General features: G+C 42.1%; 1 pseudogene; it reads left to right on the forward strand.

Annotated features, from left to right (window-relative positions):
- The first annotated feature begins 10474 nt into the window (after positions 1-10474).
- Positions 10475-12049, forward strand: LOC115896489 (annotated as a pseudogene).
- Positions 12050-16477: the final 4428 nt, after the last annotated feature.

Consider the following 16477-nt stretch of genomic DNA (forward strand, 5'->3'; position numbering starts at 1 on the left):
ACAATTTGCCTTTTTGAACTTAATCTTATTAGACGATCTGTCCAAGTTAATACGTACAGATCAACCTTATTCCTCCTAACTCCTTCAGAGTATTATTTCATTTTATAGCTATATATGATTTATTTAAACATTTCAATATTTTTTCTTTTCATTTTCATGCACCCACTTCTTCCCCACATTGAGGCTACTTGTTAAATGTTAGCAATATTCAGGAATAATTAGTACCCAGTCACCAAATGTCTTGCAGTGCTTCTAATGTCTTCTCTCACTGGGGAGAATGAACTGCAGATGAACAAATATTCCGGAAAATTAAAACTCAAAAATAAGTTTTACTAGCTTTGATGAAAATCTTTCCAAACTATACTCAAACAATATCTAGCAACATACTTTGGACATAATAATTGCACAATAAATGTGTTAAATGACTGTACATGTTTACTGCCTTAGGAAAGAGAAGGTGCCACATGTAATTTTTCTTTTTTTTTTTTTTTTTTTTGAGATGGAGTCTCGCTCTGTTGCCCAAGCTGGAGTCTCGCTCTGTTGTCCAAGCTGGAGTGCAGTGGCGAAATCCCAGCTCACTGCAACCTCTGCCTCCCATGTTCAAAGGATTCTCTTGCCTCAGCCTCCCGAGTAGCTGGGATTACAGGTGCGCACCGCCATGCCCAGCTTATTTTTGTATATTTAGTAGAGACAGGTTTCACCATGTTGGCCAGGCTGGTCTTGAACTCCTGACCTCAAGTGATCCACCCACCTTGGCCTCCCAAAGTGCTGGGATTACAGGGGCGAGCCACCACACCCGGCCACCACATGTAAATTTTAACCTTTGCTCAGTGACTTGATCTTTCAACTATTGTATGGTGTCATCATCTGGAGATGCTTGGGGATCACCAAGTTTAAAACCCAAAGTGCTGTGCTTTGTAGCCTTCAAAGTGGGAAAGTAAAAGGTAGGATTAAAAAGGAAAGAAGGAATAGGGAAATGTTTGAACCCCAGTATATCCAGACATTTTTCTCTCTTACGTCAAGAGCCTTTTGTCTCCCGATTGGTGGCTTTGCTTCTGAAAGCATCCTCTGCCAGTTGGCTATTCAGTCAAACATCTTGTGAATACCTACAATGTCACTAGGTACAATGCCAGGCACTGAAATGCAAAGATGGGAAGACACAGTCCTATCCTCAAGAAGCTTATAATCTAATGAGGGAAGCATACATGTTAACCAAGAAACAATCAGACATCAATGCTGTTATGAAAGGATATACACAGGGGAGAATTAGCCACTATCACTGAGAAGGTAACATTGGAACTAAGTGTGAAAGATGAATAGATGTTCACTTTGAAGATTGGAGTGATGGAGGAAAGCAAGCCACACATTTGAATTCACAGTCCTGACATACAGTCTGGCTGAGCTTGGGGAATCAGAGAAAACACGTCACACAGAGTCCTGACTGTGGACTTCGTTTCATGTCCTCAGCACTTCTGACTTTTCCCAAAGGCAGTGGAAAGCCACTGAAGCCTTTGAGGAGGAGACATAGCATGACTGGATGCACATTTTAGAGACAGTAAAACATTCTGGCTACAGTGTCAAGAATGACCTAAAGAAAGCTTATGGGGCCAGGTGTGGTGGCTCATGCATATAATCCCAGCACTTTGGGAGGCCGAGGTGGACAAATCACTTGAGGTCAGGAGTTTGAGACCAGCCTGGCCAACATAATGGAACCCTGTCTACTAAAAGTACAAAAATTTGCCAGCCATGGTGACACTTGCCTATAATTCCAGCTACTCAGGAGACTGAGACATGAGAATCACTTTAACCCAGGAGGCAGAGATCGCAGTGAGCCAAAATCACACCACCACTCTCTAACCTGGGTGACAGAGTGAGACTCTGTCTTAAAAGAAAAAAAAAAAAAAGATTTATGGAAGGCCAGGTGCAGTGGCTCATGCCTATAATCCCAGCACTTTGGGAGGCCAAGGTAGAAAGATTGCTTGAACCCAGGAGTTCAAGACCAGCCTGGGCAACATTGTGAGACCTCGTCTTTATAAAAATTAATAATAGTTTCTTAAAACAAGAAAGCTTATAGAAAACCATATTCAGGAAGATCTTTTTTTTTTTTTTTTTTTTTTTTTTTTATTGTAGCAATCCAGGTAAGAGACAACTGTAATGATGCAAAAACAGCTGAACTGAATATGAGAGATGTTCAAGAGGTATGTGATGGGATGATGTTTTAAAATTTGGATTTCTGCTGCTTTCCTGGCATTTATTGTTCGTTTCAACAAATGTATTCTACTCACTTGGCCCTCAGGTTTGGGTTATTACCATAGTAATGAAAGGGTCAGTTCTCTATTTTTGAATTTCCCACCTCAAATGAGATTTTTTTTTTAAAATGACACCCCTGCGTGTAGCAAGGAAGGAGAGTGGAAGGAAATGAGAGGGTGGCAAATATCACTATGGAGGGGCCCTGAGCACAACCTCCTCTCCCTGGTTGCCCAGTACATCAGCCTTAGATGGGAGCAGGGAGGGTAAAAAAGTGAACCTTCAGACGGGAGAGGAGATTGAAGAGCAGAGGACGCCCATGCTTCAAGTTCCAGGTGTGACCTACAGAAGAGTATCCTTGGGCCAGGGTGATGCAGCAGCCACTGAGTGGAAATGACAACATGGTGTTTTTAAGCCAAGAGGGGCCCCACACATTTCTTGGGGCTCCAGTGTGGCATAGGAAGGCTTCTGAAATGTTTCCGTGTCCCATTGCTCTAGCAGGTATGACAAAAGAGCTACTGTGTTAGATAATGAGGACACACGTTCACCTGGGTGGATATGGGACCAAAGACAAGATGGACATCTCAGTGGATGCTGGTAGAGAAAGGAGCCAGTGACCAGGGCCAGAGGGAGCCCACTGTCTGAGCAAATGCCAGCATAAATCAGGTGGATCAAGAAACAGAACCCCTGGCTGGGCACGGTGGCTCACGCCTATAATCCCAGCACTTTGGGAGGCTGAGGTGAATGGATCACCTGAGGTCAAGAGTTCAAGACCAGCCTGGCCAACATGGTGAAATCCCGTCTCTACTAAAAATACAAAAATTAGCTGGGCATGGTGGCAGGCACCTGTAATCCCAGCTACTTGGGAGGCTGAGGCAGGAGAATCACTTGAACCTGGGAGGGGGAGGTTGCAGTGAGCCAAGATCGTGCCGTTGCACTCCGGCCTGGGTGACGAGTGAAACTATGTCTCAAAAAAAAAAAAAAGAAAAGAAAAAAAACAGAACCTGCCACACCCCAGCCCCGAAGTGCTTGAACACTGCCATCACTTAGATGTAACCCGAGGGAGCAGGTGGCAGAGGAGAAACCTTAAATTCTCTGAGTTTATATTGACTTGACAAAAACAATGTTTCTACTGCCAGGTAGAAAAATGAATTTTGGAACAAAATTTAGAAGAACAAAATTATATTCTTTGCATTCCCTAGTTATGACCTGAGAAGATGTTCCCACTAGCAATAGACATTGCAGGATGTGATACCACTCTGGAGGACTTTGAAGCTTCTGGATTTGGTTGAAGAAAGATGCTTTGGACATTTTGAATTTGAGTTGCTTCTCCAGAAGTCTTCTGTATCTGAAGCATGGGAGAGAGTATAAGCTGGGGAAATAAGTTTGGGGGTTACCAGAAAAGCAGTGGGTAAGGCCATGAGCAAATGAAATCAAATAGAGGATGAAGAGAACAGGAGCCCTAGCAAACCCTGACAGTTAAAGAGTATGCAGGGAAAAGGACTTGGAAAGGACCCTGTAAAGAAAGATCCAACATGACCTGAAGAAGAACTGGTAAGTGATGCCAGATAATCAAACAATCAAAGCATCCAGCCCAAGGATAGTTCAGGGTTGCACAGAAACTCTTTATCATGGTTTTTTTTGTTTGTTTGTTTGTTTGTTTTGTTTTGTTTTGTTTTGTTTTGAGACAGAGTCTTGCTCTGTCTCCCAGGCTGGAGTACAATGGCACGCTCTCGCCTCACTGCAACCTCTGCCTCTAGGATTCAAGCAATTATCCCTACCTCAGCCTTCCAAGTAGCTGGGATTACAGGCACTCACCACACACCCAGCTAATTTTTGTATTTTTTAGTGGAGACGGGTTTTCGCCATGTTGGCTAGGCTGGTCTTGAACTCCCGACTTCAGGTTATCTGCCCTCCTCAGCCTCCCAAAGTGCTGGGGTTACAGGTGTGAGCCACCATGCCTGGCCTTAGGCTTTTTTTTTTTTTTTTTTTTTTTTTTTTTTATTATTATACTTTAAGTTCTGGGGTACATGTGCATAACGTGCAGGTTTGTTACATATGTATACTTATGCCATGTTGGTGTGCTGCACCCATCAACTCGTCAGCACCCATTAATTCATCATTTATATCATGTATAACTCCCCACTGCAATCCCTCCCTTCTCCCCCCTCCGCATGATAGTCCCCAGTGTGTGATGTTCCCCTTCCCAAGTCCAAGTGATCTCATTGTTCAGTTCCCACCTATGAGTGAGAACATGCCGTGTTTGGTTTTCTCGTCTTGTGATAGTTTGCTGAGAATGATGGTTTCCAGCTGCATCCATGTCCCTACAAAGGACGCAAACTCATCTTTTTTTATGCCGGCCTTAGGCTTTTCTTATTGATCAGGAAATTATCGGCCTCACATTGGAACTTAAGACAATGTTCTCATTGCCCAGGGATGCCAGGAGGCTGACTGCAGGGACTAATTTGTGCTAATGCAGTGCAGCCTTACTTGTCATAATGTTACTGCAAGGTAAATTATAGTTCACATACACACAGAACACTTCTGTGTGCTTTGTCAACATGCTGTTAGGATTTTTTCACTGTATTACCCAATTCCCCTTTTAAGAAAAGATCTCTCTCAAATCATTGTCAGACATTAGGACTAGATAAATTTGTCCTTTTTGGCCTATGGGTCTTCTAGGCAGAGGACTACATGAATCCATCATTCCCTCTTCACTGTGGCTCCTGGGAAGCTCAAGACCAGATTTTGGGCTTAATTGCTATAATGTTCCTCAGATAGTTTCTATAATTCTAGTGTTTTCTTCCTCTTAGCCCTTATTTATTTGTTCCTGCTCCTATTTCTTGATCAGTTTTTTGGTCCTGTTATACTGGTCTGATAAATTTGTTTTCATCAAAAGTTACTTCAAATCTTTGGTGCATTTGGCAAGATATAGAATAGCTAATTGAAAAAAAAAGTCTAAGTCAGCTGGCTGTGGTGGCTCACACCTGTAATCCCAGCACTTTGGGAGGCCAAGGCAGGAGGATCACTTGAAGCCGAGAGTTCAAGACAAACCTAGGCAACATAGTGAAGCCTCATTTCTACAAAAAAGAAACCTAAAAATTAGCCAGGCATGCACCTGTGGTCCCAGCTACTCAAGTGGCCGAGGCCAGAGGATCACTTGAACCTGGGAGGTCAAGGCTGCAGTGAGCTATAATGCACCGTTACACTCCAGCCTGGGTGACAGAGCAAGACCCTGTCTCAAAAAAACAAAACAAGAGAAAAATATCATAATTGTACACTTTTTAAAAAAACTATCTTTAAGGTTGACAGTTGACATATAGCTGATGTCTTCATATATTAGTTATGAAGTTCATTCTGATAAATAATTCAAGGAAGCTTTTTCCCAGTAGTCAATCTATATATCAACAATAGCAGAAGTAACACTTGATTGCTTGATGCTATAGGACATTTAAAGAGCCACAGTGATGAGGGAATGATGGATTTATGTAGTTCTCTCTGCCTGGAAGGAAGAGATTAGGACTAGATACAAAAAGGACAAATGTATCTAGTCCTAATCTCTCACAATAAGTTGAGACAGAGATCTTTTCTTAAAAGGAGAATTGGGTAATAGAGTGAAAATAATCTTCATAGCACCTTGACAAAACATACAGAAGTGTTATTTGTGTATGTGAATTACAATCTACCTTGCAGTAACATTATGGAGGTGAGTAAGGCTGCATTAAAGGTAACCCAATCCAGTGATAGGAAGCTTTCCTCTCTAGCATATTATCTATGCTTATCTCTAATGACCGTTCTGGTTAGAAGTGTGGCTACTAATATTGTAAGTCATTAGTATCAATTTTTCCTTCTTCAAATCCAGTATCAAAGCTCATAACAAGCTGCTTGCTTTGACTGTTGAACTGTCATGAGGAAGCACTTTTGAAGGTTATCAGAATCAAAATGGAGTCAGTTGTGTTAAAAATTAGGAAAAGGGCAGGGCACAGTGGCTTATGCCTGTAACCTCAGCACTTTGGGAGGCTGAGGTGGAAGGATTTCTTGAGGCCAAGGGTTTGAGACCAGCCTTGGCAACATAGAAAGACTCCATATCTACAAAAAAAGTTTAAAAATTAGCCATGCATGGTAGTACACACCTGTAGTGCCACTTGGGGGACTTGGGGGTCCTACTTGGGAGGTTGAGGTGGGAGAATCACTTGATCCCAGGAGGTCGAGGCTGCAGTGAGCTGTGATCACACCATCACACTCCAGCGTTGGTGATGGAGGAAAATTGTGACTCCGTCTCAAAAAAAAGTAAAAAATTGGCTGGGCACAGTGGCTCGCGCAATAATCCCAGCGCTTAGGGAGGCCGAGGTGGGTGGATCATTTGACGTTAGGAGTTCAAGACCAGCCTGGCCAACATGGTGAAAACTGCCTCTACTAAAAATACAAAATTAGCCGGGTGTGGTGGTGGGTGCCTCTAGTCCCGGCTACTGAGGAGGCTGAGGCAGGAGAATCACTTGAACCCGGGAGGCGGAGGTTGCAGTGAGCCGAGGTCACACCACTGCACTCCGGCCTGGGTGACAGAGTGAGACTCTATCTCAAAAGAATAAAAAATAAAAAGAGGAAAATAAAACCCTAACAAATAGATCCAGGGAGGGCTATGAAGAGAGGGTTCTCACTTGCATGCCTGATAACAAAAGCTATCACAAAAGACTGCAAAACCCACAACCTTGCACAAAGGCCATCACAACCTTACACAGAAAATATTTCTATGAGGACATCTGCTCAGCAACTACCTGTCCAACCTCAGTCACCACTGTTGTTGATCTTCGTAGTTTAGAATAATCATTTCAAAACAATTATGTAATCTGTAATCCTCCTCATTTTTCCTTTAAAACCTTTTGTCTTCTTTTGCCTCCCTGAATATATACATAGTTTGCTATGGCATTCATATTCCTATTGCAATGCTCTATTCCTGAATTTTTTTTTTTTTTTTTTTAGAGAGCCTCTCTGTTATTTAGGGTGACAAATAGTATCTGGAAGCAGGACCTGATGTAGGATCAGTTTTGGACAGAGCTGGCAATTCTTGATACCAGTGTGCAGCACTTACAGGAGCCCTTTGGGCGCTCCACTTTCGCAACTCACCTCTTCTGCCCTGGTGAGTCTTCTCTCAGGCTGAGCCTCCCTCTTTTTGGTAGAGGCTTTAAAAATTTTGGGGGGATCACTTTGGTTATAAGCCTACCTTAGTAAAAGACCTTAAAGGTTGGGCATGGTGGCTCATGCCTGTATTCCCAGCACTTTAGAAGGCAAGTGGATCCTTGAACTCAGGAGTTCGAAACCATCCTGAGCAACATAGCAAAATCCTATCTCTACAAAAAAGACAAAAATCAGCCAGGCATGGTGGCATGTGCCTGTAATCCCAGCTTCTTGGGAGGCTGAGGTGGGAGGATTGCTTGAGCCCGGGAGGCAGAAGTTGTAGTGAGCCAAGATGGCGCCACAGCACTCCAACCTGAGTGACAGAGTGAGACACTGTCTCAAAAAAAAAAAAAAAAAAAAAAGGACCTAGCCAACCACAGTGGCTCACACCTGTAATCCCAACACTTTGGGAGGCCAAGGCAGGCAGATCACCTGAGGTCAGGAGTTCCAGACCAGCCTGGTCAACACGGTGAAACACCGTCTCTACTGAAAATACAAAAATTAGCTGGGCATGGTGGTGGGCGCCTATAATTCCAGCTACTCAGAAGAGTGAGGCAGGAGAATCACTGGAACCTGGGAGGTGGAGGTTGCAGTGAGCCGAGATCACTGCCACTGCACTCCAGCCTGGGTAATAGAGTGAGACTCCGTCTCAAAAAAAGAAAAAAAAAAAAAAGGACCTCAGATCCCTCCTGGAATGATAAAACACTTTTTGTTTTTTTCTGGCAAGTTATTTTTGATACAAAGACAAGTGTCTTTCTGGGATGAGCACTCCGAATTCTATGGAATTTACACTCTTTGAGGCATGTTTTTTCTGGTGAACTTACTTTTTAATTTGATATTTTGTTTGATCTGCAAACCTGGCTTAAAATTTTTGTGAACACTCTTACCCTGGTTTCATTTGGTTACAGGCATCTGTGATTTGACCCTTTTCCCTTGCTTGTTTACAACTGAATATCTTCTGAGAGCAAAAATAAAAATTCTAAATAGTGGGCACAAAATGGCTAATTAAAAGCCACTAGGGCAGCCACCATCTAAACATTGGTCCAAAGTCCTGACATTCTCTGATGGGACTTATAGGATTGTCTTTGCTCTCAAGATGTTAATGAGAACAGAATGAGATTCTCAAACATTATGGCATGCCACGTTTTCTGGGACTGAAGCCAGCTACATATGACCAGTACTTGTGCATATTTTTTAACAGACAAAGTACATCATGGAAAATTCAGAGCCAAAATGCTCATTATTTTAAACTCTCTTTAAAAACCTTGCAACTATAGAGTTAGCATATAGAGCCTTCTGAGTTATTTGTCTGCCTCTCTCTATTTTCTTTTTTCTTCTGCCTACTTTGAATCTGCTGACTTTTCTATTGGTGTTAAGATAAAACTCACTGTTTATGGCATTCCAGAAAAGGTACTGGGCTGGGCATGGTGGCCCATGCCTGTAATCCCGGCACATTGGAAGGCCGAGACAAGAGAATTGCTTGAAGCCAGGAGTTCAAGACCAGGCTGGGCAAAACAGCAAGACCCCATTTCTACCAGAAAAAGAAAAAAGAAGTATTTTACACTAGCTGGGCATGGTGGTGCATGCCTATAGTCCTACTTAATTGAGAGGCTGAGGCAGGAGGATCACTTGGGCCTAGGAGTTTGAAGCTCCAATGAGCTCTGTTCATGCCACTGTACTCCAGCCTGGGTGACAGACTGAGACCCTGTCTCAAAAAGAAAAAAAAAAAAAGAAAAAAAGATTTTAAAGCTCTTTCAAATTATTGGCTTTACACATTACAATAGCTCCATGGCAAGTAACAATCTAGAAATCTTTGGGAATGTAAATTTAGGTTTGCCTGACTAATAATTGCATATTGTGATGAAATGGATAACTGAAGGATTGATAGTATAAAAGAAAAAGAACCAGATAAGGCCAGGTGCAGTGGTTCACACCTGTAATCCCAATACTTTGGGAGGCTGAGGTGGTCAAATTATGAGGTCAGGAGTTTGAGACCAGCCTGACCAATATGGTGAAACTCCTAAAATACAAAATACAAAAATTAGCCGGGTGTGGTGGCGCACACCTGTAATCCCAGATACTCAGGAGACAGGCTGGATAATCGCTTGAAACCAGGAGGCGGAGGTTGCAGTGAGCAGAGATCATGCCACTGCGCTCCAGCCTGAGCGACAGAGTGAGACTCCGTCTCACATAAACAAACAAACAAAAAACCAGATAAATGTTTATAAAGTTATACACTCAGATCAAATATATCAAAATCTTGAGCTTAGAGCAATAATATGATATCTTTGTCCAGCATAAAAAATTTGCTTTGTCTGCCATGCAGGGGCCAAAAGGAGAAAGTCAAAACAAAAACAAAGCAAAGCCTTCTAAGATGTTTCCCTGCCCACCTTGACTAGTCAAACACACCAGATTGGCAAAAGATAGATTGTTACTAAAAATACAAGGCCAACCAGGCGTGGTGGCTCACGCCTATAATCCCAGCACTTTGGAAGGCCAAGACGGGCAGATCACTTGAGGTCAGGAGTTCAAGACCAGCCTGGCCAACATGGTGAAACCCTATCTCTACTAAAAATACAAAAAAATAAAAATTAGCTGGGTGTGGTGGTGCATGCCTGTAATCCTAGCTGCTTGGGAGGCTGAGGCATGAGAGTTGCTTGAACCCAGGAAGCAGAGGCTGCAGTGAACTGAGATCACACCACTGCCCTCCAGCCTGGGCAACTGAGCAAGATTCTGTCTCCAAAAAAGAATACAAAGCTACTTAGATATTTTGTTTTTCTTATACAGTTTGGCCAGTCCTGTCTAAAATATAAACATTGAAAATTTGACACTAAACTTATTTGAAACTAAGGAAAAAAGAGAAAAAAAGGTGAAGGAGTTTTTAAAAAATCAAACTGCTATCTGCCCGTGGACGCCGCCGAAGAAGCATCGTTAAAGTCTCTCTTCTCCCTGCCGTCATGTCTGAGAGTCTCCTAAAGAGCCCGAACAGCTGAGGAAGCTCTTCATTGGAGGGCTGAGGTTTGAAACAACCGATGAGAGCCTGAGGAGCCATTTTGAGCAATGGGGAATGCTCACGGACTATGTGGTAATGAGAGATCCAAACACCAAGCGTTCCAGGGGCTGTGGGTTTGTCACATATGCCACTGTGGAGGAGGTGAATGCAGCCATGAATGCAAGGCCACACAAGGTAGACGGAAGAGTTGTGAAACCAAAGAGAGCTGTCTCAAGAGAAGATTCTCAAAGACCAGGTGCCCACTTAACTGTGAAAAAGATATTTGTTGGTGGCATTAAGACACTGAAGAACATTACCTAAGAGATTATTTTGAACAGTATGGGAAAATCGAAGTGATTGAAATCATGACTGACCGAGGTAGTGGCAAGAAAAGGGGCTTTGCCTTTGTAACCTTTGACGACCATGACTCTGTGGATAAGATTGTCATTCAGAAATACCATACTGTGATTGACCACAACTGTGAAGTTAGGAAAGCCCTGTCAAAGCAAGAGATGGCTAGTGCTTCATCCAGCCAAAGAGGTCGAAGTGGTTCTAGAAACTTTGGTGGTGGTTGTGGAGGTGGTTTCAGTGGGAATGGCAACTTTGGTCGTGGAGGAAACTTCAGTGGTCGTGGTGGCTTAGGTGGCAGCTGTGGTGGTGGTGGATATGGTGGCAGTGGGGATGGCTATAATGGATTTGGTAATGATGGAAGCAATTTTGGAGGTGGTAGAAGCTACAATGATTTTGGCAATTACAACAGTCTTCAAATGTTGGACCCATGAAGGGAGGAAATTTTGGAGGCGGAAGCTCTGGCCCCTATGGTGGTGGAGGCCAATACTTCGCAAAACCACGAAATCAAGGTGGCTATGGCGGTTCCAGCAGCAGCAGTAGCTATGGCAGTGGCAGAAGATTTTAATTAGCAAACAAATCTTAGCAGGAGAGGAGAGCCAGAGAAGTGACAGGGAAGCTACAGGTTACAACAGATTTGTGAACTCAGCCAAGCACAGTGGTGGCAGGGCCTAGCTGCTACAAAGAAGACATGTTTTAGACAAATACTCATGTGTATGGGCAAAAAACTCAAGGACTGTATTTGTGACTACTTGTATAACAGGTTATTTTAGTTTCTGTTCTATGGAAAGTGTAAAGTATACCAACAAAGGGTTTTAATGTAGATTTTTTTTTTTTGCACCCATGCTGTTGATTGCTAAATGTAATAGTCTGATCGTGACGCTGAATAAAAGTCTTTTTTTTTTTAATGTGCTGTGTAAAGTTAGTCTACTCTGAAGCCATCTTGGTAAATTTCCCCAACAGTGTGAAGTTAGAATTCCTTCAGGGTGATGCCAGGTTCTATTTGGAATTTATATACAACCTGCTTGGGTGGAAAAGCCATTGTCTTCGGAAACCTTGGTGTAGTTGAACTGATAGTTACTGTTGTGACCTGAAGTTCACCATTAAAAGGGATTACACAAGCAAAATCATGGAATTATTGGTTATAAAAGTGATTGTTGGCACATCCTATGCAATATATCTAAATTGAATAATGGTACCAGATAAAATTATAGATGGGAATGAAGCTTGTGTATCATCCATTATCATGTGTAATCAATAAACGATTTAATTCTCTTGAAAAAAAAACACTGCTATGAAAATTGCTTTACCCAACATTTTAGTCCACAGCCTTCATTAGATTACCTATTTGGGGAAAATACGTTTGGTTGTATAAATATGTCCCAGTTTTGTCTGAAATTTTGTCATAACTTGAATCCAAGTATGTTTTATTCATTTTTTATTTTTATTTTTTTTTGAGGCAGAGTTTCACTCTTGTTGCCCAGGCTGGAGTGCAATACCACAATCTCAGCTCACCACAACCTCTGCCTCCCAGGTTCAAGCAATTCTGCTGCCTCAGCCTCCTGAGTAGCTGGGATTACAGGCATGAGCCACCATGCCCGGCTAATTTTGTATTTTTAGTAGAGACACGGTTTCTCTATGTTGGTCAGGCTGTTCTCAAACTCTCCACTTCAGGTGATCCTCCTACCTCAGTTTACCAAACTGCTGGGATTACAGGCGTGAGCCACTGTGCCCGACAATCCAAGTATGTTTTATAAGCTGGTGAGTTTGTATCACTATCTCATGAATAAAATTGTAAAATGAAAGCTGTAACATCTTCGTTTGTGTGTGCGTGTGTGTGTGTTTAGGTATGTTTGTGCATATGTACATATATTATGTTGTGTCTGCATGATCAAATCTGCTGTGGTTGGCCAGAAATCATTAAGAAATTCTTTTCAGGTTGGGCCGGATGCAGTGGCTCATGCCTGTAATCCCAGCACTTTAGGAGGCTAAGGTGGGCAGATCACCTGAGGTCAGGAGTTCAAGACCAGCCTAGCCAACATGGCGAAACCTCATCTCAACTAAAAATTAAAAAATTAGCTGGGCGTGGTGGCACATGCCTGTAATCCCAGCTAACTCAGGAGGCTGAGGCAGGAGAATTGCTTGGACCACGAGGTGGAGGTTGCATTGAGCCAAGATCACGCCACTGCACTCTAGCCTGGGTAAAAGAGTGAGACTCCATCTCAAAAAAAAAAAGAAAAAAAAAATTCTTTTCAGATTGGCTTATATAAATGAGTGCTCATATAAAATATGTGGTAATTCAAGTGTCTTTTAGTTCACAGGACTTAAGTAAATTGTTTATAAGATGCTTTTAAAACTATAGGTAAAATAAAAATACAGATATCTTCAGAAGTATCAACGTACATTTTTCCTAGGGTTTACTTGTCAGACAGTTTTATATTTGTCTCTACTAGATGTTTTAAGATGTCCAGGTTTGACACAAAGGTTATATAACTATAAACCCAGCATAAACCAGAATGATCTTTGTGTTTAACTCTTTGATATGTAAAACTAATTAAATGTTGCTCATAATGAAAACAGCTTTATCTTATGAGTCATAGACAAAATACTTATATGTTTGTATTTAAAGTTGTGACTTAGGTGAATACCTGATACTCACAGACTATAAAAATGGTTAATAGCAAAATAATTTGAAAGGGTTCTAGGCTTTGTCTAATATGTCAGTTTTTATAAGTAATCTAGATAAATTATTAAATTGTGTAAATGTAAATGGTATAAATATTTATAAAGAAACTTCATTTAATTTGAAATCTTAAAATTATGTTAAATTAAGTAATAGATACTCATAATAGATACTCATTAAATGTCTGGGTCATTTCCAAATAAGATTTTTAAAAAATTGAACCAGGTCGGGCGTGATTGCTCACGCCTGTAATCCCAGCACTTTGGGAGGCTGAGGCGGGTGGATCACGAGATCAGGAGTTCAAGACCAGCCTGGCCAAGATGGCAAAACCCCACCTCTAGTAAAAATACAAAAAATTAGCCCAGCGCAGTGACAGGTGCCTTTAATCCCAGCTACTCAGGAGGCTGAGGCAGAAGAATCAGTTGAACCCAGGAGGGAGAGGTTGCAGTGAGCCGAGATCACGCCACTGCACTCCAGCCCAGGCAACAAAGTGAGACTCTGTCTCAAAAAAACAAAAAACAAAAAAAAAACTCTGAAACAAATTGCTGAATATAAGTTTATTTGTTGTTTCTTAAATTTTATACAAAGACTAAATATACTTGAGTCTATTAATACACACAAAATAATGTGTGTTTTTTGTAAGAAAAAATTATAAGACAAAAATGTGCTCTTTATTGAGTAAGAAGAGTATGTTTGTCTGATTTTGAGGTTATTTTAAAATTATTTCAAAATATAAATTTAGGAAGGAAATAGAAACAAGACAGAAAGGAACCAGTAAGTAGGAAAGAGAGAAAGTAAGTTATGTGCCACATGCAGTGACTTACACTTGTAATCCCAGCACTTTGGGAGGCTGAGGTGGCAGGATCACTTGAGGTCAGCAGTTTGAGACCAGCCTGCACAATGTAGCAAGACCTCGTCTCAAAAAAAAACAAAAAATTTAGCTGGGTATGGTGGCATGTATCTGTAGTCCCAGCTACTCTGGAGGCTGAGGTGGGAGAATCATCTGAGCCTAGGAGTTTTAGGCTGCAGTGAGCTATGAATGTGCCACTGTACTCCAGCCTAGGCAGCAGAGCAAAACCCTGAAAAGAAAGATGACTGGGCACAGTGGCTCATGCCTGTAATCCCAGCACTTTGGGAGGCTGAGGCAGGCAGATCATTTGAGGTCAGGAGTTCAAAACCAGCTTGGCCAACATGGTGAAACCCCCATCTCTACTAAAAATACAAAAATGTAGCCAGGCTTGGTGGTGGTCACCTGTAATCCCAGCTACTCAGGAGGCTGAGGCAGGAGAATTGCTTGAGCCCAGGAGGTGAAGGTTGCAATGAGCAGAGATCGTGCCACTACATTCCAGCCTGGGAGACAGAGTGAGACCTTGTCTCAAAAAAAGAAAAGAAAAGAAAAGAAAACAACAGAAGAAAAAGAAAGAAAGCAAGGTGTATTTTTGGTAAGAAAGCATAAAAAGAAAAGAGAATAAATTTGTATGAGAAAGAATCTTATGTGGTAAATTTATTTATTTCATTTTCTTTTTGAAAGGCAGGGTCTTGCCATGTTGATCTTGCACTCCTGGCCTCGAGTAGTCCACCAACCTCAACCTCCCAAAGTGTTAGGATTACAGGGGTGACCCACTGTGCCTGGTGTTTATGTGGTAAATTTTTACCTTACTAGTTGTTTAAGAGGAAGTATAGGACAAAGCAGAAAGTCTGAGCATGTTGTCAATGGTATGAGTAAGCCATGAAAAAGGTTTGTGGAGAAGAAATTTATGAAAGGAGTTGTGTGTGTGATTCAGTTGGGTATAATTAGAGGGGAATTATTTGTAAGTGTTTCTACGTTATAAGTGAGCTTTGATATTAAAAATACACTAATGCAGCTGGGCACAGTGGTTCATGCCTGTAATCCCAGCATTTTGGGAGACTGAGGAGGGTGAATCAAGAGGTCAAGAGATCAAGATCATCCTGTCCAACATGGTGAAACCTCATCTCTACCAAAAATACAAAAATTAGCCGGGCACGGTGGCGTGTGCCTGTAGTCCCAGCTACTCAGGAGGCTGAGGCAGGAGAATTGCTTGAACCTGGGAGGTGGAGGTTGCAGTGAGCCGAGGTCGTGCCACTACACTCCAACCTGGTGACAGAGCAAGACTCCATCTAAAAAAAAAAAAAAAAAATACACAAATGCAAAATTGAAGTGTAGTTTCTTATGCTAGAACAACAAGGTTTTATTTTTTAATTTTTTATTTTTCGAGAAAGGCTCTCACTCAGTCATCCAGGCTGGAGTTCAGTGGCCTGATCACAGCTGACTGCAGCCTCAGCCTCCCAGACTCAAGTGATCCTCCCACCTCAGCCTCCCTAGTAGCTGGAACCATAGACATGCACCACCACACTGAGATAACTGTTAAAATTTTTGTAGTGATGGGGTCTCACCATGTTGCCCAGGCTAGTTGATTTTCTTGAAATATTGATTTGCTCTTAGTAAAATTGCAAGAGGTTTTGATTTTTAAATCTGAAATCTCCTTTGTAACAGCCATCTTCTAAATTGCAGTTTATATTACTGCCATATTTTGTCCTGAGATTCATTTAATTTCTATAGTTTTAGGTTAAACATGCTGTCTTTTTTATTCAGAGTGGTAATTTCATTTCTTTTTTTTTTTTTTTTTTTTTTTTTTTTTGAGACGGAGTCTCGCTCTGTGGCCCAGGCTGGAGTGCAGTGGCCGGATCTCAGCTCACTGCAAGCTCCGCCTCCCGGGTTTACGCCATTCTCCTGCCTCAGCCTCCCGAGTAGCTGGGACTACAGGCGCCCGCCACCTCGCCCGGCTAGTTTTTTTTGTATTTTTTAGTAGAGACGGGGTTTCACCGTGTTAGCCAGGATGGTCTTGATCTCCTGACCTCGTGATCCGCCCGTCTCGGCCTCCCAAAGTGCTGGGATTACAGGCTTGAGCCACCGCGCCCGGCCCGGTAATTTCATTTCTTGAGGTAGAGTTTTCCTCTAGAAGTTTCTCGGATTCATATCTCAGAAGTTCAGCTTTGGCTGTGTCTCACTG

Source organism: Rhinopithecus roxellana, chromosome 3, assembly GCF_007565055.1.
Source record: "Rhinopithecus roxellana isolate Shanxi Qingling chromosome 3, ASM756505v1, whole genome shotgun sequence".
Classification (NCBI taxonomy): domain Eukaryota; kingdom Metazoa; phylum Chordata; class Mammalia; order Primates; family Cercopithecidae; genus Rhinopithecus; species Rhinopithecus roxellana.